Source organism: Pteronotus mesoamericanus, unplaced genomic scaffold (genome assembly GCF_021234165.1).
Source record: "Pteronotus mesoamericanus isolate MK-2021 breed Mesoamerican mustached bat unplaced genomic scaffold, CSHL_Meso_final scaffold_651, whole genome shotgun sequence".
NCBI classification, from domain to species: Eukaryota; Metazoa; Chordata; class Mammalia; order Chiroptera; family Mormoopidae; genus Pteronotus; species Pteronotus mesoamericanus.
Window position 1 is genome coordinate 22042000 of NW_026555325.1, and position 26073 is coordinate 22068072.

A 26073-nucleotide genomic window follows, 5' to 3' on the forward strand; every position below is an offset into this window, starting at 1 on the left:
AAGCCTGCTTTCACCTTGACATCACCTCTGTAATACATCTGAAGCAGATGATACATATATCCCCAACTATATGCATCAAGTCCGTGCTTTATTCACCTGATAGGTATTTAAACTGCCCTCTAATGTACCATTTTTATTCATGCTGAGTTGCAAAAGAATTTTAAAGTGTATATATTTGCTATAATTCTTGATGCTTTACTTACATGTTTTAAATCAGATGTATTTGTAAAACTTTAAAACCTGAAAAGAATGTACTAGATAGTTTTCAATAATGGCTTAGTAACTAAGACAACAGAACTGTATCAAACTTTCATTACACTATCTGCTATGAAATTATTACATATAAAACATTTTATTTCCTTAGAAATTGAAAACATTAAAGCAATGAAGAAATGTTGATAAAAGTTCTAGTTCTGTACTTGAATCAGTGTCGTTAACATTGTAAACAAATGAGACTCATTTACCTAGCAATAAAACCCAAAGGATTTTTCAATTTTATTTTGTTTATTTCCTACTATTTGTTTAGTAAAGTCTTGGAAATAGATGCAAACTACCAAGAACTATTAAAACCTCTCCTTCAATCATTTCTAAATCAAATCAGTATAATCTTTGGCCATTAATATTTATAAAGGTAGACATAACACCTTATTTAAAATATTACTACTTTTATCTGAAAGTAATCCTCCACAAAATAATGAATTAAGGTCTATTACGTGCTAAATATTAAGGGGAGTACAAAAAGGTTTAAAACAAGATTCTTGGCCTCATGTGGGGAAAATAAATGCTCTCATGAAAGATATCTAAAAAGACATGGCACTATTTAGCAAGAGGAAGTGTGTTACACAGGAAGGAATTCTGGGTTACAGGTTAGGAGATGTAAGTCTAACTATACCTCTGCTCTGAACTTTCCAAGTTCTTATGTTAGTCATTTAACTCCAGTAAAACTGTAAAGTGAAACCTAAAGTCTCTTCCAACTCTAGCACTCTATAATAGGGTATCATGAGACTAGATGTGAAATGGCTACAGACACAAACTGACTCTAGATTTTCAAGCGGCACTTCCTTTAGGTAGATGTGGCCAGTACTGAGAAGAAAATGAGATTTGAGTTGGTTTTTGAAATATGTACAGCATTTGAATATATGTTCAAAAGTAGTACAAGAACCTTCAAAAAAAGGGGAATAGTGTAAACAATGGTGTGGAAAAAGAAATCATGACTTCAGATATGTTAACATGGCAATGTTATCCACAATGAGGAAAAAAAGGAGGTAAGACATTAAAGGCAGAGAAACTAGTAAGTGAACTAGTATAGTATAGTGATCTAAAAATGATCTAAATAGGGTGGTGGTGGGAATGAAAGGAAACAAAGGATGTAAAAGACACTGAAGCTAAATCACAGGCTCTTTTAAATTTTGATTATCTAGAGCCAGAGGAAGAAGAGTAATCCAAAATGATACCATGTCCATAGGTTCATATTTCTATTGAGAAACTAATGATACTGTTAACAGAAATAAGCCTAAAAATGTCCTCTTTCTAAAACATTAAAAATAGAATACATTAAAGAGAAATGAAGTCACGCAATTTTCAGAAACAGAACACTGGATTAGGAATTAGATACTGATGCTGCAGTCTCTGCCACAAACTGGCTGTGTAACATAGTGGCAGTCACTCTAAGGTTTGGTTTTCTAAAATGAGTACTAGGCTTAATATGATTTTACATTCTTCTGTTTTTTTATATAACACAGAATCTTAATTTCTGAGCAAACTTGAAGTTGTAGATGCAGGTAATATTTTGAATTAGATTTAATCCTGACTGAAGAGTTAACATATTTTTGTATATGTAAAAAGTTGATACAAAATATTCATCCCAAATAACAAGAATGATTATTTTCACTTTACAGGTACAAACCAAAACACAACTAACAAAAAGCTAAAGGCAAAAGCAGCAGTTTCATAATGAATCCCGAATTTCTGATCCAGCAGTTGTCATTAGCTAATTCATTAAATATCTTTTACTAGAAACTAGGGGAAAGCCAAAAGAGTATACAGTCACCATGTTTAAGCATATCATTTTATTTGTGAGATAAGATGAATGCAGCCCTGGCCAAGTAGCTCAGTTGGTTAGACCACTGTCCCAATATGCTACGGTTGTGTGTTCAATCCCCAGTTAGGGCACACACAAGAATCACTTTCTCTCTCTCTTTCTCCTATTCCTGCCCCCGCCTCTGAAATCATTTTAAAAAGAGATGAACGTATGTGAAACAATAAAGAATTACCTTTTGATGTAGACTAATTCACATACCAAGGACACCATTACTTAAAAGGGGAGATGAATCCAAAAGTGTAATGTAAAAAAACATAATGAATATGAACTTGGTTAAAGGAGAAAATATTTGTAAAGTGTTTCCTTTAACCGATGAGGCTATAATTGAAATAAAATTTTGGTTATATTTCAGTCATTTTTGTACATGATTATTCATGATTTTAAAAAAAAACCCTCATTTTCATTCCGATGTATGATGCAAAATATATGGCGAATTTATAAAGTGTGTTTCTAGAAGAATGTCAAACAAATAAAACAAATTTTTCTAAACATTAAATTAGAATTTAAATCATATTCCGTAATAACTTGTTTTCTAAAAATTACTTTGAAATTAATAACTTTAATTTTTTTCAGAAAATTTGTTACATTTATTAAACATATCAAAGGAAAGTTAACTTCTAGTAACTTGCCTTATTTCTTTCATTAAGTATGCTTATAATAAATGAAACAGCATATTAGGGCTTATTAGTCTTAATTTCTCAGTACTTAGTATTAACATTACACTCAAAGATATGATTAAATTGTCAGGTGCTGTCCATATGACAGTGTGGTAAATTTTTATTCTTTCAAAAAACTACTTTTATGCACTCATGGACTTTGATTTCTAAGATGACTTATTAAAGTACACCTTTATTTTATCTGAGAAGTAAAATGACTAATAGTAAACTTTATTTTGCCTAATAAGTCCAATATTCAGTATGTAAAAATGATCACTTTATATTATTACTTCAAATAAGACAAAGAAAATGGATTAGAAATAGTGTTACCTATGAAATGCAAGTACAAACTCAGAAAAGAATGAACCCAGCTCACTTTAAAATATGAATATGCTCTCTCTCTCTCTCTTTTTATAGATATTTCCTGCATGAGTTATGTCCTCAGTCATTGTCCACAGGACACTAAGAAGCTATAGAGTTATGCAGGCTACTCTTCTTTTCATCATTACCATTTAACTAAAATAAAATCAATTCTTTCCTCACTTCTCCAAGTGAAATCCACATTAAGAAATGATCTGGAGTTACTGGAATTGTCCAGTGGATTCTTGAGCCAGTGCTGCCCATATCTGTGTGGCAAAAGTATAAATGAATTACTGTTGCTATAGTTATTTGGTAATTGTTTTGGTCCTCATATACTAATCCCTCTTTAAAAGGTGTTTTAGAAAGAACAATTAATAGAAAGTTAACGGATTCACAGTATGGGTAAAGTGAGCAAGCAACTACACATACACATAAAAACCTACTCAACCCAACAAATACTTATTGGAAACAAGATTGAGGGTTTAAGCTCCAACATTATGAACAGACATGTGAATAAGACAGTTCTCTCTGCAAAGAGCTTACAACTGAGTACTATAAATTGAAATTTCTCAAGAAGTTTTATAAATTGCTTCAAAGTATTTGTGTTATTCAATGAGACAATTACATGTTTAAATACTATTTTAAATAATAAATAAAATAACATTTCTCAGTAAGCACAAAGAATAGGCTGAGAACTTTAAAAATATATTATGTGCGATAATGATAGACAATTGGGTGAGAGTGCTCATGATACAGAATACCTATATCACACAATGGAACACAGACATAGTTGCCATGATGGTTTTGTTGCTTTTTTACATTTTTTCTCTGTTAAAGAATAAAAGCAGGATATGAACTGATAGGGAAATGAAAGCAAATGAGGATATAAAATGATTAATTCAGCCCAAGATCTTCACCAAATCCTTGTTGCATTCATCTGATCAAAGCTTTTATATAGCAGATCAAGAACTCTTTATTATTTTGAAAACCAAAATAAAGAAGAGGAACTGTAATGACAATTCTTTTTATGTGAAAAACCAAACTGGGTTCTATGATCTCTTTTCTGAGTTAAAACAAAAATTATAAAACTAAACCAGTGTATTTGTTAAGTTGATAATACAAGATCAACACCCACAAAAAATCAGCTGTTGCTCTACACTAACAGTGAACAATCCAAAAAGCAAATTAACAATTCCATTTACAATAATACTGAAAAAGAACAACACAGTTGGAGAACTTAACTTCCCAATTTCAAAACACAGCACTCAAAAGAATGTGGCACTGGTGTAAGGGCAAACCGATAGACCAATGTCATCTGAATTGACTCTACAGAAGTTACACCCATATGTCTGTGGCCACGGATTTTTGACAAGGGTGCCAAAACCATTCAATGGAAGAAAAAAAGGAGTCTTTTCAAAAATTATGCTGGGAAAACAATACCTATATGCAAAAGAGTGAATGAAATTGGACTCTACCTCATACTGTATAAAAATTAATTCAAAAAGGATCAATAACCTAAATATAAATAAAAACTCTTAGAAGAAACATAGTGGTAAATCTTCACGAACTTGGGTTTGGCAACTGATTCCTAGGTATGAAACCAAATGCACAAGCAACAAAGGAAAAAATAGATAAATTGGATTTCAAAGAATTAAAATTTGGGGAGCATTAAAGAACATTATTAAGAAATGAATATACAGCCCTGAACAGTGTGGCTCTGTTGGTTGGGTGTCATCCCACATAGTGAAAGGTCACTGGTTTGATTCCTGGTCAAGGCACATGCCTAGGTTGTGGGTTTGGTCCCTGTTGGTCACGTAAAAGATTGCTGTTCCTCTCTCACATCATTGTTTCTTGTCCTCTCTCTCTCTCCTTTTCCTTCTCTCTCTTAAAAAAAAAAAAAAGGTTTTCTACAGAGTGGGAGAAAATACTAGTAAATCATACATCTGATAAGGTCTAGGATCCAGAATGTATATAAAAAAAATTCTTACAATTCAACAATACAAAAACAAACCACATTTTAAAAATGGGCAAAGAATGTGAACAAACATTGCTCCAAAGAAGATAATACAAATGGTGAATAACCACCCACAATGAGGAACCACTTTGTACCCACTAGTACAGCTATAATATTAAAAAAAAGAAAGAAATACTGGCAAAGATATGGAGAAATTGGAAAATTTGTACATTGTTGATGGGCATGCAAAATGGTTCAGCTGTTGTAGAAAATGATTTGGTGTTGTCTCTAAGAGTTAAACATAAAATTAACACCTAACCCAGCAATTTCACTCCTAGATATATACCCAAAACATCTGAAAACAGGTACTCAAACAAGTACATTTACATGCATGTTCATAGCAGCACAATTCACAATGGCCTAGGAGTGGAAACAAACCAAATGCCCATGAAAGGATGAATGGATAAATAAATTATGCTTTCTACGTAAAATAGAATAGTATACAGATATAAATAAATATGAAACTAACACATATTACAATGTAGAGGAACTTCCAAAACAAATGAACGAAGCCAGTCACAAAAGGTCATGTGTGTATTATTCCATCTTTATTAAATCTTCAAGATAGGTAAATCTGAAGAGACAGAATGCAGGTTGCTGGTTTCGAATGAGAGGCTGGAGATGAGAAATGGAGAGCAACTAATCAATGCATTTGAGGTTTCCTTTTAGGGTGGTGAAAATATTTTGGCACTAGATAGAGATAGTGGTTCCACAGCATTGTGAATGTGCTACACTGTTCACTTTTAAGTGGTTAATTTTATGTTATGAATTTCACCTCAATAAAAATTAAAGTTTGTTTTTTTTTAATATGACTTCACCAAATTCTTAAGAAAAGGGAAAAATTACTCTGTGGTAAGAACATTAAAATATGCAAAAGGATTTTTTTTTTGTATGAGGAATATTTTTTTAATTACTTACTAAAGATTTCAATCTTTCCTTGTCTCCCTGACCCCACCTTCCCTCTCTTTCTCTCCCCTTTAGTCTACCATCTCCCCCTGCTGCCTCCCCCATTTCTATATATTTTTCCTATGATTCAGGTGTTGTACCTCTGACTTGGCCCTGTAATCATATCGCTCAAATTTTCTATTTCCTTTTACCTATTTTCCATGAGCCGTCCTCAATGTTACTTTATAATCCAATGTTGGTATCTCTGTCATTTCTAATACAAGATTTCCTCAAATCTCTGATGACTCCTGCCCATCCATTCATATTACAGAGTGGAACTTACCAAACCTAATTAAAAATTTGTGAACCTGTGTGGGACTTGTCAAGTATAAATTTCACTGCAGGGTGATTTGGCTAAGCCATTTCAGTGAGGAACCTTCATGGTGTTTTTATCTTTAGTTCATTTCTGTAGATGCCAAATGTGCAAAGCTTACTGGAGGATCACAACATTCAGTACATGGTAAGCTTTCACTCAATCCATTTTTTCCTAAGATAGCCCTGCCAACAAAGGTGTTTCATTTACCCAAGCCCAGAGATCCTCAATTTTTTACACCGCAAAGGATAAATAAAACTCTAGTTTTGCACTGGGTGAAAGAGGCACCCAACTGTGTTAACTAAAGAAGACCTGAAGAATACTAGAGTTAAACAGACTTTTCATGTCTAATGAACGCTCAAAAAACGTTTTCTATTTTCATACAGTCTATGCTTTACTTGCACCTATAACTCTCCCCCTCCACTGCTGCTACCCCTTCCAGAGATACCTAGAACTGATCATTTCTGAACCCTTGATGGTTTCAAAGTTTCATTAAAACTTTGTGTTTCTTTTTGGCTTTCCTTGTTGTCAGCTGATTAATCAGTTCTGTTAATATGCCAAATTAGTTACTACTGATCTGTCTGCTCTCCAGCTTTCAGCTTATTTCTTTTCTTACATCTTTTTAAAAAGAAAACGTGTTTCCTATCAAATTAGTGGTGCTTTACCAGTTAGATGAAGTAAGTATGTATGTTCAAGCCAACAATTTACCCAGAAACCTGCTTCCTTAGCTTCACACAGTTTTGTTTCCTATGTTAAAAACCATCTTCTATAGGAAGATGCTGGACTCAGGTAAATACTCAAGTGTAATTAACTTTAAGGCCAATTTTTATTATACAAAGGCTTTTTTAAAAAAATCCTTGCTATCCTGACTTGAAATTCTGCTGCTACTACAGCTGGTATGCTTTTTGTACTCACTCTATACATTACTGCACTGTCTTTTGATTCAATAATTAAATTAACTGCAAAGGAGGAAATACCCTCTGCTCCTTCAGCTCCTCCAGTATTAAATTACATTGTGCTGGTTTCATTTCTCTTTGTGTCGTATCCTAGCACGAGGGCACTCTACATTTGTTTATAAGTTTGCACTTTCTCTTTAAGCACCTGCCTACATTTCATACAATACAACTTCCAAGGAAACTTTCCTGCTTCTTGACCAACAGATTTGCAAAGCACATGGTTTTAGTATAGTCATGTTGCCCATTCAAGTTGTACTGACATTAATTTCATTTCACTCTAATATGCATTATTAGTGAGAGGCACCTGCTTAATATTATGGTAGAAACATTATATATCTATCTGAAATTTTGAGTAGTGGAAAGATCTAAGCTCCCAGCTGAGAAGCATCAAAAGAAGCTATCACCAGCTAATATATTAATTTCCTTTTTATAATGACATTTCACTTTCAAAAAACTTTCAAACTTTGCATAAAGCTTTCCTTCAAAACTTTTAAAATGTAATCTTCTTCCCACCTCATGTATATTTACAAAAATGGATGATAAAGGGTAAGAGAAAACAGAAGAGGAAAAGGGCATCAGTAACAACGAGCACCTTTATAGTTTTTTACCCTCTACTTAGCAGAGAAATTCGGCTTTTACCTGTATACTAAGAGACCACTATACATTTTGCTATATAGCTGGAAATCATAAACTCTTCATGAAGATTTTCTGCAACATAAGCATCCCTGTTCATACAGTGATAAGTAGTCTCTACTATGTTTCAAAAGCAAGACAGAAAATCTTCGTAGAATATGCTGTTTTTGCCGAGGCATGCCCTTTCCCTAAGGAATACACCCCTATATTCACAAAACACTCTACAAATGCCTCTACCGTGGCATCTACATCTGTAATGACTGTTCTGTGTGCCTCTTTCACCACTAGACTGTAAGCCCCTAAAGAAGAGGAACAGTATATTCTCCATCCTTATAAATTTCCTAAATAATTCAAAAGGCATTATGTAATGTTTCTTAAATCAAGAAATAATGCATATCCATTTCCCTCTAGGAAGATGGGCCCTTCATAATTATGATAGCAAGGGCATAAAATTTCAGAACAAGATAGTAGAATGCCTCCAAAAATATAAATTCATACAAAGCATGAAGAATTTACAGAAAATCTTTTAATGCTACCAATTTCTAGACCTGGCTTCCTCCTTAACATCTTCCAATAGAAAAGTTGAATATGGAACATTTTCAAATTAATTTTCAAATTAATAAACATGGAATGGAGGGAAATGAAATCAATCAACAATCAAAACTTCCAGTGACTTCTCTTCACATTAGAAAGAAGTTCTAACCACTTTTGATGACATCTGACCACCTCTATTCCCCAATTCACAATGTTCTAGAGTCACTGGCACTATTTCTTCAGATCCACACATAGCTGGCTCCTTCCAGCCATTCATTTCTCAACAGAGTGTTGCCTTCTCACAGAGGCCTTCTCCAACTTTCATCTGTAGATTTCTGTCAATTCTATCCTGTCCCTCTCACATATACTACCACATCTCCCCCCTCCTTTGGAACTCTTATTAATATTTAGAAAAATTTTATTGATTTCTTTACTTCTGCTCTCCTACTAGAAAATAAACATAATGAAGACACTTTATCTTATTGACCATAGTGTCCCCAATAGCTAGATAGTGGAAGCATATAAGTCAGTGCTCTGTAAGTGTTTGCTCAATGGATGAATGAGTAAATAAGTGACTGACAGAATGTGAAGCACATAATATATTCGCTGATTAAATGAATGCTCACAATTCCTGTCTAGGGAATATTTTGTCAGGCAGAATTGTTCAGAACAAGAAACTTCCCATTTGACAGCATATATCATGTTTCCTCCATTAGTGAGTATCAATATTATAAAGAAGTATACAAAAATAAAGATAATTAAATAAAAGAGAGGTTGGTATTATATAAATTGCCTGAAGAATGAATTCAGAAAATCATTTCAGGGTACATACTGGCTGATACTAAAATTCTCTTCTCCCATAATCTTGCTTCTGTTATTCAGTAAGCCAGCAAATACTTATTGAGCATTACGCACTTTATTTCTAAATACACATACTAAGGTCATTTGGATATAACTTAGTTTCATATTCTCTGAGTACCTTATAGTAGAAACATCTTTGTTTTTAGTTACAGGCACATGAATTTGAATCCAAATTACTAATTATGTCAACTTGGGGCAGTTACTTAACATCATAATTCTAGGATAAAGTCATATTTGGAAACAGTCTGGCACATAATTAGGTTTCATTATTAGTTTTCCCTTAGAGGACAGGAATTGAGAGGTGGAAGAAATCATAAACATATCAAGTATGTTTGTTCCAGTGGTCACTGTTGAACACTAATTCACATGTTCACTGGAAACCAAGAGGTCACAAGTAGAGCTAACAAAATTAATATAACCACTGGGTTTTAAAAAGGTAAAGTCACATCTCTAAATGGTGTGGCTCAGTTGGTTGGGGATGGGCCCATGAAGTGAAAGGTCACCAGTTTGTTACTGGTCAAGGCACATGCCTGGATTGCGGGCCAAGTACCTGGTTCGGGGTATGCAAGAAGCAACCGATTGATGTTTCTCTTATACATCGATATTTCTATTCCTCTCTTTCTAACTGCCTCCCCCCGCATCAAAATAAATAAATAAAATCTTTTTCTAAAAAACACATTAAATCACATCCCTCCAACATAGGAGACAGTTATAATCTGTTGAAATAATAAAGTAACTAATAATTTCAGGTCACAAAAATTTCAAGCTTATAATTTCTTAAACATTTCTTTTTTTTAACATTTATTTATTTTAAGAGGGAAGGGAAGGGCGAGAGAAAGAGAGGGAGGGAAACATCAATGTGCAAGAGATACATCCATCGGTTGCCTCTCTCATAACTCCTACTGGGGACCTGGCCAGCAACCCAGGTATGTGTCCTGACTGGGAATCCAATTGGCAACCTTTTGGTTCACAGGCCAGCACTCAATCCACTAAGCCACACTAGCCAGGCAAACATTTCTTACTTTATAAGAAATGGGGTAGCCAAGATGTTAAATCAAGACATTCCTGGATTACAGTCATCATTCTACCCTTTAATCACTGTATGATCTTAAGCAAGTTATTTAACCTTTGTAAGCCTCAATAAAATTGGGTCATTGACAATTTAAACTTCAAACATTTCTCATTGCCCTTAAAGAAAAAAAATCCTTATTGTACTCTGTTGCATCCCATATCTTCTGACTGTTGATCTCAAACCATAATCTTGTTTTCTCTACTCTAGCTACATTGATTGGCCTTCTAGTCTTTCCTTCGAAGTACGACATTCCTTACCTAATTATCTATGTAGTTACCTTTATCTGGAGTTCTTTATTTCTTCTTATCACTTTTAGTTACCAATTAACATCCTTTCATTTCAGCCTAAAGAACTCCCTTTAGCATTTTTTGTGGGCCAGGTCTACTAGCAACAAATTCCCTGACTTAAATATGCTCAAAGAAGTAAAAGAAACCATGGACCATGGACAAAGAACAAAAGGAAACCAGGAGAGCAATATATAAACAAAATAAAATATCATTAAGAGATACTAATTAAAAAAGGAACTAAACAGAAATTTGACCTACAAAGTGCAGTAAGTGAAGTGGAAGAAGTTACTACAGGGGTTCAACCACAAATTTGAGCAGGTATTAAAAAGAACCAGCAAACCTGAAGACAGATCAATTGAAATTATCCAGTCTGAAAAGCCCAAAGTAAAAAAAGAATAAAATACACAGAGCGAATGGAATCTGTGAGATAACCTCAGGAGTACTATATATATGCTTTATGGGTATCTCAAAAGAAGAAAGAAGAGGGCAGAAATAATCTTTGAAAAAATAATGACTGTACACTTCAAAAATTTGGGGAAAACCATGAATCTACACATCCAATGAGATCAATGTACTCCAAGTAGGATAAACTCAAAGAGAATCACACTAAGACACATTATAGTCAAAATGCTGAAAGACAAAGATAGAAACTTGGACACAGTAAGAGAGAAACAACTTGTCATGTACAAAAAGTCCTCAATGAAATTAAAAGCCAATTTCTCCTCAGAAAGCATGAAGGCCAGAAGGCAGTGGGATTACATATTTAACGTACTAAAATTAAAATTACTTTCAAACCAAGGATTCTATATCTGGCAAAACTATAGTTTTAAAATGAAGTAATTAAGACATTCCCAGATAAATGAAATAATGAGATAAATATTAATAGCACCTAGAACCATAGCATAAAGAGAAACAGTATAAGAGAGTAGAGAGTCAAACTCCATCTCAAAAGGCCTGGGTCTGAACCCTGAACTTCACTGATTGATAAGCATGTGAACCTGGACAAATTGCTTCACCTCTCTATAGCTCAGTTTTCCCAACTGTAAAATGAAGATAATAATGATATCTCCCTCATGAAGTTAGGATGATGCAATAATTTAAAATAATAAACTCATGAAGGGTGCCTGGTACATAGTTAAGTACCTGAATGTTGACTAGCATCATAATCATCATCTTTATAGAAGCTCTAGAAATATTAGTTTTTATTCCCTTGAACTTCCCATATTTCTATGAAACAAACACTGAATATTAAAAAAAATATGATACAATAGTATTTTTTAGTAAGAAAACTATGAATTAGGAAAATCACAAATTGTATTTCATGACTAATAATGGTATTAAGCTAAATTTTTGTCACCACCTTTAGCAAATCTTTTATCACAGGTACCAAGCAAAAGAAAGTAATTGGAGAATGTGCTTTTTTCTTAATGTTCCACGTCTGATAAAGGTGCTTATGTTTCCATAGCATAGATTTCTGTTTTTCATATCAACAATCAGCCCAGCACTACTATCAAAGCTGAGACAATTTTTTTTAGTTTGAAAACAAACTTTTTTTAGGACTAAATATCCAGTAATTGTATATACTTCTTTACTGTATAATATTTTTTAAATTGCTTCCATTAACTATAAACCATATGTTAAAATTGGCTTCTATGTCTCTCAAGTCTTTTACTCTATAACCACTCCTACCCCAACCCCATGCCAGTCTATTGAAGAAAATAGGTCTTTTGCCTTATAGAATTTCCCAGTCTGGACTTTCCTTATTTTATCTTCTTGATATCATTTAGTATGTCTTTCTGTCCATACTATAGTTCTTATAAATTAGGCTCATTCATATCCAAGTGTGTGTTCTTTTTTTTTTTTTTTTTTTTAATATGGATGGAGAGGTTCATGGTGGTGTTGTGTAATTTTTTTTTTTTTTAGAAAAATACATGTCTTTCTTACATAAAACAGGAAAGATAAATAAAGTTGTTAGGAAGATTAAATGAGTTACCACTGGTAAAATGCTTCAATCAGTACCTGGCACACAGCAAGCACTCCATAGTGCTAGATCTTATTATTACACTGCATGTAGAGAATCAGTAGGATTTGATGTCAGAACAGATGAGAGTTTTTGAAGAGGTATTTGAAGATAACTAATATTTTTAGCTTGGGTAGCTAAATAGATGTTGATATCACTAACCAATATAAAGAACATGTAAAGAGAGTAAAGTTTATAGGAAATTGGAGGAAAATGAGTTCAAATTTAGACATGTTGAATTTAGTGCTTGTGGCATAGCACGGTCAGGTACCAATGTCACATACAGAGCTAGAAACAGAAGTTCTAAAGTTTTAAAAAGAGGTCTGTGGCAGAAAATAAAGATCAAATGTTGAGGGGAAAGAGAACTCAGTGAAGGTTATAGTTATCATAAAGACTACAAGACCACTTAAAGAATGAATTGGTACTGAATAAAGAGAGGTAACTACTTCAAGAAAAAGAAATGGTGTATTGTATGTAAAAAGATATGCAGACAAAAACATTGCTATATGTTGGCTATAGAAGTAGTATATCAAAAAAAGACAATCTATGTGTTGGAAAGTGGAGGGAAATAAAGTTATGTAGATAGGACATAGCTAACTTTGAATGACACAGATATTCTGGAATAGGTCATTCAATTTAAGTAGAAAGTAGGAAGATACTAAAGAAGTTAAGACAACTGACTCCATGCTACAGCAACATCATACAAAAGGATACCATAACAGGATTGGAAAATTAGAAAATGTGTTTAAATTTATGCCAGTTTTACTTTCATCTAATCTAACAGAACACTTTGTAAGCACTTTGGCTTCAGGCACTATCCCAGGTAGGAGATGGTGTCTTTACTACCTTTCCATATCCATTTTCCCTACCCTTCTTCTCTTGTGTCTTTTCTACTTGGGAAACCAGTACTCTGAGGCTGCCATAATTATATAAAACTACATTTTTTTTGCAGTGGTGCACTGTCTTGTTTCCTGAAGCACTCTGGTTACGTCTCCACATGCAGTTCTAGGCTGCCATGAAATCTTTCATTCTCCTGTTTTCACCCTATGTATCCTTTGATGATCAAAAAAAGAAAAAGCTTTTAAAATACATGAAAATTTCTCTCTGGCTTCTAAAAAATGAACAGGTATCTCAAAAATGTTAAAACATAAATACAAAGACTATCTATACATAAATTTACATTTCTGATAATTATTGCTTCTATACCTAAAAAACAACTAAAACAGGATTAAAGCAGATTTATTTGAGTAAATAATTTACTCAAAATTTATGTTATTTGAAAGGATTTTTCAAAAATGCTATAAAATTTCATTACTGTAATTGAGAATTTACTAGTTAGAATTTTATAACATGGAGGATCAAGGCCTTAAATTTTTCTTTAACACATTTCTTTATACACAGTAGAAATTAACACTTTAAAATTAAAGAGTAAAAGTATCCATTACTTTTTCAACGACTCTCCATATTTGGAAGACTTTATAAATCATTTAAATATCAATAAAAGTTCTATTTTTTATTATTGATTTTAAGGAAGAAAGAGACAGATAAGTGTCAATTAGTTGTTCCCCTTATTTATGCATTCATTGGTTGATTCTTGTATGTGCTCTGACCAGGGATCAAACCCACAAACTTGGTGTATCAGGACAATGCTCCAGTGAACTGAGCTGCCCAGCCTGGGCAATAAAATCTTTAAGTAAGAAACCAAAGAATACTTCCAAGGCTGTTTTCAGGTTAGCCTTAAAAAGTGATTTACAGTATCAAATAATCTTATTTTTATAATCTTTTCTAATGTGGAATCACCGTATACACTTAATAAAAACAAAAACTAAAAAGAAGATGCTATTCAGATTATGACTCACACTAAAATATGTTAATATAATTTCAGTTATAAATTAAAATTTTCACTTTAAATGCATTTAAAGCAATATTTTAAAGTACTTAATAACTAAGTGCGATATGATTCACTGAAAATATAAACTTTTAATTAGCTATTGCAAAAATAATCATAATTTAAAGTTATAAATATTTTCTAACTCAATTTTTATTTTCAGAGAAAATGAAACATCATTGAAAGCTTAATTATCAGTTTGGTCTTACTGTGATCAATGCGGTCAATCTTGTGACATCACTGTTGAGAAATCTGCAACAGGAAAAGAGAAATAGAATTCAGCTGAATCATACTTGAGTAATTTCATAAACTAAAATATTTGTTTAGAATTTCTCTTTATGCCATAAAGTCACACTTAAACTAATATAAAGTTGTCAGGAAAAGTACAATTAGCACAATACAAATAAACATAAAATTCTTGAAGTTTATTTATAGATCATTATTTATTATAGATGGTAGATTATGTTTTGTTTATAATCAGCAACACCCAGGGTTAACATAATGTATTAGTAAATAAATGATAGGATATTTGAGTTTTGTTTGTTTTCAAATATTTGACAGGGTCTTAAACATACTACAAACGAAAGACAGATATTGTTTATACCTTAGCTTCTATTATTAGATTATCAGCTCAGTTTATGGCCAGAATGTGATCTACTTATCATCAATTAATAGGAAAAACTGCCTCCTGATAATCCTTATCAATAGTGACAAAACTATTAAAAATTAAAAATACAATTGAGAAGAAACTATACATTATAAACCCAAGCAAAGTTAAGGTTAAAGTATTTCCTGGGTTCTCACTCACCAGGGACACAAAGAAGGAAACCTTCAGTGATGGATTGACTACTTTGGATAGTAAGGGAGCTCAGTGTAACCGTATGTTATTCAAAAGATGTTTCCCCACAACAGGTAGAAGTTGCCATTTAGAATAGTCCAAGATTTGTAAATCAGTCATATAAAAAAGAACAATTCAAGCTAAGAGTGTGGATGAGTTCACCAAGGGAATGAATATAGAGGGAAAATAATACCCAGCAGAATTTGAAGGATATCTATAAATAAGGCTCATGGTAAGCAAGAGAAGTGTGAGTGGTGTTTTTTTCAGTCCGAGAAATTGAAAATATACTGATTGAAGGTAAAAGAAAGATTTGTATGGAGGACAATGTATTGGCCTTACATGACACATGGAGGGGTCAGAGAAGACTGGAAACCTATTCTCACTACCCATGCCCCCATCAAATCAGATGAGAAGGCTACATAGATAAAACACATCTCTCTCTATATCTAAAGATGTGCCTTCAAGAAACTACTTCCTACCATTAAGCTCTTAACACAAAAAACAGTCTGTGGTGGTAAAGTGTTAATACAAAGAGTTTCGTGAAGGAAGCAATTATACTTACTCTAAAATTCTATAATTTAAATAGATATTTTTTAATTGTTACATTTACACATTTGTAACAAAATAAGACAACTTCTGCAACTAAATAAACAGATAAAAGCAACTGTTCAACTTCATATTTTATTTTGGGGGAAAAACACAAGATAATTAAAACAACAGTTTAAAAATACTTTATTTAAAGCCCTTAAGTTTACAGTATAAAAACTGCTAAAGGCATTCCTTCATCATGGTAGCAATTTTTGCAGATGCTTTACTAGATACTTGCAAATGTAGAAGAAAAAAAGTACATGGAATTAAAATGACACTAGATGTTAAAAGCAGACCAATCTTAAGGCTTCTCATAAAAATCTTAAGTGGCTTTTACATAGAAAGGTAATTCTTAAAAAAGTCATCTAGAAATTAGGAAGTATATTCCAATTATACAAATAAAAAGGTAATACTACATTTTATGAAAACATAATTCAACTAATATATTGCTTATGTGCTATTTCTTTACAAATCACAGTTTTAGTACATATACACAGAGAAAATATCAACTCTATTTAGTCACAGAAAACACCACTGTTAAATTGTGGTGGTGGGGGAGGGAATCTTAAGTCATGATATACAATTATATGAGTATTTTTCTAGTAATTAACATGTAACTATCTTTATATTTTTTCCTCCTCTGCCTCAAAAAAGAAAACATCTCTCCTTATGTAATCAATTTTAGCATACAAATCTTAACCTTCACTTGACAATACTACATAAGGTCCAATATATAGAAAGTAAGGATATTTATCCCTATCTAGCTACTGAAAAGATTTTTAAAAAATAAACGAAAAAAATAAATCTACCTGCTTTTTCTCACCTCACTTAATCTGAACATGGAAAGATATGCTGATTAACTCTAAAATTAATTTAAAATAAGTCACTAAAATACTTAATCATTCATTTATATATATATATATTATCAGTTTGATGTTTTCTCTGTATTCCATGTTCTTTTCAAGATATGGTTTTTGCAATAAAAATTATTTTTAAAACTTACATATGAAAAATAATCTCATAAATCATATGCTACTTATAGGTGATTCAGTGTTATAATCTTGGATTGTATAATGGAAAGTAAGTGTCTTATCATTCTCTTTTTAAAGTACCAAAACTACACATAGTTGGGCATATACTTTTAAGGCTTCATAAAAATCTAAACACGCTTCTATCATCATCTAGTTATTTCCAATCCTGACCACGATTTTTAATTATTACTACCTGGGGAAATTAAAAAGTCAAAAAGCACAGGCTTTGATAAGGAATACTTCCTTGGGAAAGAAGGAGCACACTAGTAAATAATAGGAAAACTATATACTGGGGAAACTGGTGAATATGTGATCTATCACTAATGAAATACACCATCCAGTGCTGTCCAATGAAACTTTCTGCAACGATAGGGATACATGGTCAGTATCTGTGCTGCCCAATAACTAGCCCATAGCTAAGGGTGGCTATTGAGCACTTGTAATATGGTATGACTAACGAAATGACTTTTAAATGTTAATTTTAACTATTTTAACTTAAATTTAAATAGCCTGTTGTAGCTAGTGGCTACCATATTAGCTCAACCAGGCATTTCTGACATCAAAAATGGATTGAACTATAAATGATCCTACTAAATAATTGAAATATTAATTTCTCTACTTATTTGAAACGGGAAAAAAACCTTCAATTGTGTTGGGTAGGATATGTTCATCTCAGGAAAACTGCTGCAAATTTGGAAGGGAATTGCCTTACCTTCAGAAAATTTCCACATTTATGTTTGCTTAAAAAAAAATTTCTATTATCATAGAATCCTTAATATATCATAGTGCTTAAAAGGGAAAGTAGTCTTTGGTTTTGGAGAACTGAGTTTTAAGCCTATTTAGGTTGCATTAGTATTGCCTGGTATTTTGTTTTTTTTTAATTTTTTTATTGTTCAAATATATTTGTCTCCATTTTCCTTCCACTACTTTCCCCTGCGCAGCACCCCTAACCTCTCACCTCCCACCCTCAATCCTGCCCCACTTTGGCTTTGTCCATGGGTCCTTTATACATGTTGCCTGGCTTGATCCTTCTCCTTCTTTTCCCTGATACCCTTCCCCCCACTACCCATCCTGTTACTGTCCATTTATTTTTTCTTTCAATGTTATTGTTTATATTTTTCTTGCTTGTTTCATTTGTTGATTAGGTTCCACATATAAGTGAGATCATTTGATATTTATTTTTCACCTCCTGGCTTATTTCACTTAGCATAATGTTCTCCAGTTCCATACATGCTGCCACGAAGGGTAGTAGCTCTTTCATTCTTTATGTTGCATAGTGTTCCACTGTGTAACTGTACCATAGCTTTTTGATCCACTCATTTACTCATGGGCACACAGGTTGCTTCCACCACTTGGCTATTGTAAATTGTGCTGCTATGAACATTGGGGTGCACAGGTTCTTTTCAATTGGTGTGTCCGGATTCTTAGGGTATAATCCCAGCAGCGGAATTGCTGGGTCAAAAGGGAGTTCTTTAGCTTTTTGAGAAAATCCTAAGCTGTTTTCCACAGTGGCTGCACCAGTCTGCATTCCCACCAACAGTGTACGAGGGTTCCCTTTTCTCGACAACCTTGTCAGTACTTGTTGTTTGCTGTTTATGATGGCCATTCTGACCAGTGTGAAGTGGTATCTCATTGTGGTTTTGACTTGCATTTCTCTGATGGCCAGTGATGATGGGCATACTTTCATGTCTCTGGATCCTGTGTATGTCCTCCTTGGAGTAGTGTCTGTTTAGGTCCTTTGTCCATTTTCTAATTGGATTGTTTGTCTTCCTGGAGTGGAGTCTTGTTAAGTTCTTTATATATTTTGGAGATCAAACTCTTGTCTGAGGTATCATTGGCAAATATATTTTTCCCATATGGTTGGTTCCCTTTTCATTTTGATGTTTTCTTTAGCCATGCAGAAGCTCCTTATTTTGATGAAGTCCCATTTGTTTTTTCTCTCCTTTATGTCTTTTGCTTTAGGGGACATATCGATGAAAATATTGCTGCATAGAGTATCTGAGAGTTTCCTGTCTTTGTTCTCCTCTAGGACTTTTATGGTGTTGAGACCTTATATTTAAGACTTTTATCCATCTCGTTTATTTTTGTGTATGGTGTAAGTTGGTGGTCATGTTTAATTTTTTTATGTAGCTGTCCAGTTCTCCCAACACCATTAGTTGAAGAGGCTATTTTTACCTCCGTTTTAAGCCTTTCCCCTCTTTGTCAAATATTAATTGACCAGAGAGACATGGGATTATTCCTGGGCTCTCTATTCTGTTCTATCAATCTGTGAGTCTATTCTTATGCCAGTACCAGACTGTTTTGATTAGACTGGCCTTGTAATATAGTTTGATTTCAGATATTGTGATCCCTCCTACTTTGCTCTTCTTTCTCAAAATTGCAGTTATTCGGAGTCATTTATGGTTCCATATAAATTTTTAACATGCTTGTTCTATATCCGTGAAACATGTTATTGGTATTTTAATAGGAATTGCATTGAATCTCTATTGATATGGGTAGTACAGATATTTTGATGATATTAATTCTTCCAATCCATTAGCATGGTATATGCTTCCATTTATTTGTGTCTTTCTTAATTTCTTTCTTCAGTGTTGTGTAGTTTTCTGAGTATAGGTCTTTTATCTCTTTGGTTAAGTTTATTCTTAGAACTTTATTTTTCTTGTTGCTATATCAAATGGGATTCCCCCCCCACCCCGCCCCGATTTATGATTCTGGTATTTCATTGCTGGTGTACAAAAATACCTTCAATTTCTGAATATTGACTTTGTAGCCTGCTGTTTGGCCAAATTCACTTATTAGGTTAAGTAGTGTTTTGGTGGAGTCTACGGGGTTTTCTATATACACTATCATGTCATCTGCAAACAATGACAATTTTACTTCCTTTTTTCTAATTTGCATGCCCTTTATTTCTTTTTCTTGTCTGATCACTGGGGCAAGGACTTCCAATACTATGTTGAATAAAAGTGGTGAATGTGGATATCCTTGTTTTGTTCCCGATCTTAGTGGGAAAGCTTTCAGTTTTTCCGATTGATTATGATGTTGGCTATAGGTTTTTCATATATGGCCTTTATTAGGTTGAGATATGCCCCCTTTACTCCCACTTTACTGAATGTTTTTATCATAAATGGATGCTATACCTTATGAAATGCTTTTTCCACATGTATTGATATGATCATGTGATTTTGGTCTTCCCTTTTGTTTATGTGATGTATTACATTTATTGATTTGTGAATATTGAACCACCGTTGCATCCCTGGGATGAAACCCATTTGATCATGGTGGATGATCTTTTTAATGTATTGCTGGGTGTGGTTTGCCAATATTTTGTTGAGGATTTTAGCATCTATGTTCATCAGTGAAATTGGCCTGTAGTTTTCTTTCTTTGTAGGGTCTTTATCTGGTTTTGGAATTAAGGTGATGCTGGCCTCATAGAAAGAGGATGCGAGTCTTCCCTCCTCTTGGATTTTTTGGAATACTCTGAGAAGAACAGGGGTTAGTTCTTCCTTAAATGTTTTATAAAATTCTCATGTGAAACCATCCGGCCCTGGGCTTTTGCATGCTGGGAGTTTCTTGATTACTGCTTCAATTTCCTCAGCTGTCATTGGTCTGTTCAAGCTTTCTGTTTCTTCCTCCTTCAGTGTTGGAAGATTATACTTTTCTAGAAATTTGTCCATTTCATCAAGGTTTTCAAATTTCTTGGCATATAATTGTTCATAGTAGTTTCTTACAATCCTTTGTATTTCTGTGGTATCGGTAGTTACTTATCCTCTTTCATTTCTGATATTATTTATTTACGTCCTCTTCCTTTTTTTCTTGACTATGCTTAAAGGTTTCTCGATTTTGTTTATCCTTTCAAAGAACCAGCTCCTGGATTTGTTGATTTGAATTGTTCTTTTAGTCTCTATGTCATTCAATTCTGCTCTCATCTTGATTATTTCCTTCCTTCTGCTTGCTCTGGGCTTTGTTTGTTGTTGTTTCTCCACTTCTTGAAGATGTAAAGTTAGGTCGTTTATTTGAAATGTTTCTATCTTTTTTAGGTAGGTCTGTATTGCTATGAGCTTCCCTGTCAGGACTGCGTCCACTGTGTCCCAGAGGTTTTAGACTGCTGTGTGTTCATTTTCATTTGTTTACAGAAACGTTTGGGTTTCTTCTTTGATCTCATTATTGGCCCATTCATTGTTTAATAGCATGCTATTCAGTCTCCATGAGTTTGAATGTTTTTGAGTTTTTTCCTTGAAGTTGTTTTCTAGTTTCAAGCCCTGGTGGTCCGAAAAAATGCTAGTTATGATTTCGATTTTCTTGAATTTGTTGAGGCTTGTTTTGTGTCGCATCATGTGGTATCTTTGAAAATGTTCCATGTGCATTTGAAAAGTGTGCATTTTGCTTCTTTGAGATGAAAAGTTTTATATATGTCAGTTAAATCCATTTGATCCAATGCGTTGTTCAGTTCCACATTATCCTTGTTGATATTATGAAGATCTATCCATTGTTGGAAGTGGGGTGTTAAAATCCCCTACTCTCAGTGTGTTGCTGTCTGTATCTTTCTTGAAGTCCTCCAAGATTTTTCTTATATCTTTGGGTGCTTCTAAGTTGGGTGCATATAGGTATACAATGTTTATGTCTTCTTGGTGGATTCTTCCTTTGAGGATTATGAAGTGTCCTTCTGTGTCTCTTCATATAGCCTTTGTTTTGAAATCTATTTTGTCTGATATAAGTATAGCCACACTGGTTTTTTTTTTCCTGTCTACTTGCTTGGAATATTTTTTTCCCTCCCTTTACTTTCAGTCTGTTGTAGGCAGCATATGTGCAGGTCATGTTTCCTTATCCATTCAGCTACCATTTGTCTTTTGTTTGGAGCATTTAATACATTTAAAGATATTATTCATAGGTACTTATTCATTTTCTTCCCTTTGGACATATATTCCTCTCTTTTTCTTCATCTCCTTAAAGCACTCCCTTTAATGTATTTTGTAATGCTGGTTTGGTGCAGGTATATTCTTTTATCCTTTCTTTGTCTGGGAAACTCCTTATTTTGCCTTCCATTTTAATTGAGAGCCTTGCTGGGTAGAACAGTTTTGGTTGCAGGCCTTTACTTTTCATTCCTTGGACTATTTCTTGCCACTCCCTTCTGGATTGGGGTGTTTCTGGTGAGAAGTCAGCTGACAGCCTTATTGGGGCTTCTTTGTATGTTACTTCCTGTTTCTCCCCATGCTGCTTTTAAGATTCTCTGTTTGTCTTTGATATTTGCCATTTTAAATATCATGTGTCTTAGAGTGGGCCTCATTGGGTTCCTCTTGAATGAGACCCTCTGTGCTCCCTGGACTTGTGGGACTTTTTCTCTCCTCAAATTAGTGAAGTTTTCCATCATTACTTTTTCAAACAGGTTCTCAGTACCTTCCTCCTTTTTTCTCCTTCTGGCATCCCTACTATACAGATATTATTCCATTTCAGTTTGTCCTGCATTCCCCTTAATGACGCTTCCTTGTTTTTGAGTCTTTTTTCATTTTCTTGCTCTTTCTGGGAGCTTTATTCTTGAAAGAGATTAGTGCCGTTACAAAACACATCCCAAAGAACTTCTTGCCCCTTCCACCATGTGAGGTTATAGCGAAAAGAAGGTCATCTATGAACCAGAAAGCCCACACAGGCTCACCTACTCAGAATTGCTCCCTCTGAGCTCCAGTACTGACTGGTAGCCGGTGTTATAAGGGAGAGACTAAAGTGTCTGGCATTGGGGGCGAGCAGAGACCATTGTCCCTTTGCTGATCCCTCCCCGCACAGGGCTGGAAGGCTGCTGCCATATCTGAGACTCCATCAACCTGGTTAACACTGTGTGACCAACCTGGGAGATCCATAGAGGATCTACCCACCTAAGCTGCTTTCCCATATGAATGTTTGGTCTTGGCCCCTAAATCCTATCAAACAAGCAACACCTGGCCTCAGTGGGCCCAGCAGCAGCCAGATTAGGCACAGCTTGGCTTGGCCTGGGAATCTCCAAGCCCAGCACAAATAGCAGCCATTTCATATTGCTTTACAACTCAGGCAGGGTGCCCCAGGCAAAACATAGGTTTGAGCTGACCTTGGTCAGGACCACCTGAGATACCCCTGGGCCAGCATACCCAGTGGACAGCTACAGACAACACAGGACCACCATCACCCAGCTCCTGCACAGCTAATCCTCCAGAGACAGTGGAGATTTGTGGTAAGCGGTCACGGCCAGTCCTTGCAGCTGACTGGCCTGGGTAAATCCCTCCCATTGATCTGCCAACAGTAACCAAGGCCCAACTACAAGAAGAGGATGTATTCAGCCCACACAAAGGGCAAAACTCAAGTACCCAGCTTGGGTGATAGGGTAGGCTCTGCCACTGGACTTTACAGGACACCTACTACATTATGCCATGCTACCAAGAAAGAGAGTCATAGTAGCTCTATCTAATACATGGAAATAAACACAGGGAGGCTGCCGAAATGAGGAGACAAAGAAACATGGCCCAAATGAAAGAACAGATCAAAATTCCAGAAAAAAGAGCTGCATTAAATGGAGATAAACATCTATCAGATGCAGAGTTCAAAACACTGGTTATAAGGATGATCAAGGAATTTAATGAGGACCTCAGCAGCATAAAAAAGACCCTGTCAGAAACGAAGGGTATACTAATTGAAATAAAGAACAATTTATAGGGAAGCAACAGTGGAGTGGATGAAGCTGAGAATCAAATCAACGATATGGAACATAAGGAACCAAAAAACAACCACATAGAACTAGAAGAAGAAAAAAGAATCTCCCAAAAAGAAGATAGTATAAGCAGCTTATGGGGCAACTTTAAGAGGTCCAACATTCACCTCATAGGGGTGCCAGAAGGAGAAGAGCAAGAGCAAGAAACTGGAAATCTATCTGAAAAAAATAGTGAAAGAAATCTTCCCTAATTTGGTGAAGGAAATAAGTATGCAAGTTCAGGAAGTAGAGAGTTCCAATTATGATGGATGCAAAGTGGTGCGCTCCAAGACACATTATTAAAAGGCCAAAATTTAAAGATAGACTCTTAACAGCAACAACAACAAAAAAAAAGGTTAGTTGCCAGAAGGTTGACAGATGAGATGGGGGAGGGGGAGAATGGGTGAAAAGGTGAGGGGACTAAGAAGTACAAATAGGTAGTTACAGACTAGCCATGGGGATATAAAGTACAGTATAGGAAATAGAGTAGCCAAAGAACTTATACCCATGACCCATAGATATGAATAATGGTGGGGAGATTGCCTGAGGGAGTGGGGAGTGCTGGGTGGAGGGGGCAAAGGGGAACATATCAGGACAACTGTAATAGCATAATCAATAAAATATAATTAAAAAAATGATTCCTATATTGTCATATGAGGTACTTGTATGAGGTACCTCAAGTAGTCAGATTCATAAGACAGAAAGTAGAACAGAGGTCGAGACCTGGCTATTGTGGCCCAGTTGGCTGGAACACAGTCCCATGAATAGGAAGTCCGGGGGTTTGATTTCTGGTCAGGGCAAGTGCCTATGTTGCAGGTCCAATCCCCAGTCAGGGCCCTAATGTGAGGCAACTGATCAATGTTTCTCTCACACTGGTATTTCTCTCTCTCTCTCTCTTTCTCTCTCTAAAATCAACAATAAACATATTTTTAAAAAGAATAGTGATTACTAGAAGCTGGGGGAGAAGAGAATGGGGAGTTATTGTTTAACAGGTACAGAATACTTAATGCCACTTAACTGTATACTTTAAAATGGTTAAATTATTAAATTTAATGTTATGCATATTTTTAACATGATAAAAATTTAACAAGTGTGAAAATCAGAATATTAATCACAAGACAACATTAAATTTTTCTAATTCAGTAATTCACTCAGCAAACAATAATCAAATCAAGTAATTCATTTGTTCATTCACTCAAAAACTCTGAAATGTCTTCTATGTGGTAGGCACCAAGCTAGATCTGGAAATACGACAGAAAAAAAGACAGTTTCTGTCTTTGCAGAAATTATGCAGAAATAATAGTGGCCTACAAAACAATAAAGAAGTACAAAAATTTTATCCCTTCTCATAGTGTTAAATATTACAAAAATAAGGGTTAGGAGATGGAATGATGGCAACCAAGGCTCCTCAGAGAAGATAACTGTCCCAGGACCAAGAATGAAGTAGAAGAAACACTTCAGGCCCAGGAATAATAGTAAGTGCCAATGCCCTCAGGTGGAAAGGCTTAGTGTTTAAAAAAAAAAAATGCTGAAAAGGCACAAGGCTGTTGCACAGTAAATTAAAAGACAGGGGTAGACGAATTAGATAGGGACAGATGATAGAGGGCCTGGAAAGTAACGGTAATATTTTGGATGTTATTCCAACTGTGTTGAAAGCTTTATGTGATGCTTTCACTAAAGGAGTGATGTTATCTAATTAAAAAAGACACTCTATAATCACTGTGTACAGAATAATCTTGGGAATAGGGAAAGAGGAAAAGAATCAAAATACAGAGACCAGTTTAGAAACACCTATAGTAATCCAGGTGGAAATGAGAGATGGCTATCACATGCTAGTGATAAAAAGTGGTTGGATATTTGGTTGCTGATGAACTAAATAAGAGAAAAAAAATCAGTTAAGGAAAATTCCCAGGATTTTGAGCCAAGCAGTTGGAGAAATAATGCTGTTAAAGACTGAGATGGAGACACTGGGGTAGGAATAGGTTTGGTGGTAGTGCTAGTGATTAATTAAAAAACCAAGAATTTGGTTTTGGCAAAGATAAATACCCAAGTGAAGAGTTTCAGGAAAGATGACATGATCAGTTGTGAGAAATGCTAATGGAAAAACACTTAACCTTAGGGTTGAGACATGACTACTGGGTTTATCAAGATAAATTTCACTGGTGCCCAAGAAAAGAATGTTGTTAGTGGAGTGATGAAGATACGAGCATGAATAGGATAAGTAACCCAAACAAAGTCCGATGAGGATACAGAAAAGTGTATAC

General features: G+C 34.5%; 1 protein-coding gene across 1 annotated transcript in view; it reads right to left on the minus strand.

The window, feature by feature from the left end:
- BAZ2B (bromodomain adjacent to zinc finger domain 2B) overlaps positions 1-26073 on the minus strand; it is a 359528-nt gene that overhangs the window by 195352 nt on the left and 138103 nt on the right. Inside the window, exon 4 of the mRNA XM_054562718.1 lies at positions 14850-14892. The gene's annotated coding sequence lies outside the window, so the exon portion shown is untranslated. The remainder of the gene's footprint in view (positions 1-14849; positions 14893-26073) is intronic.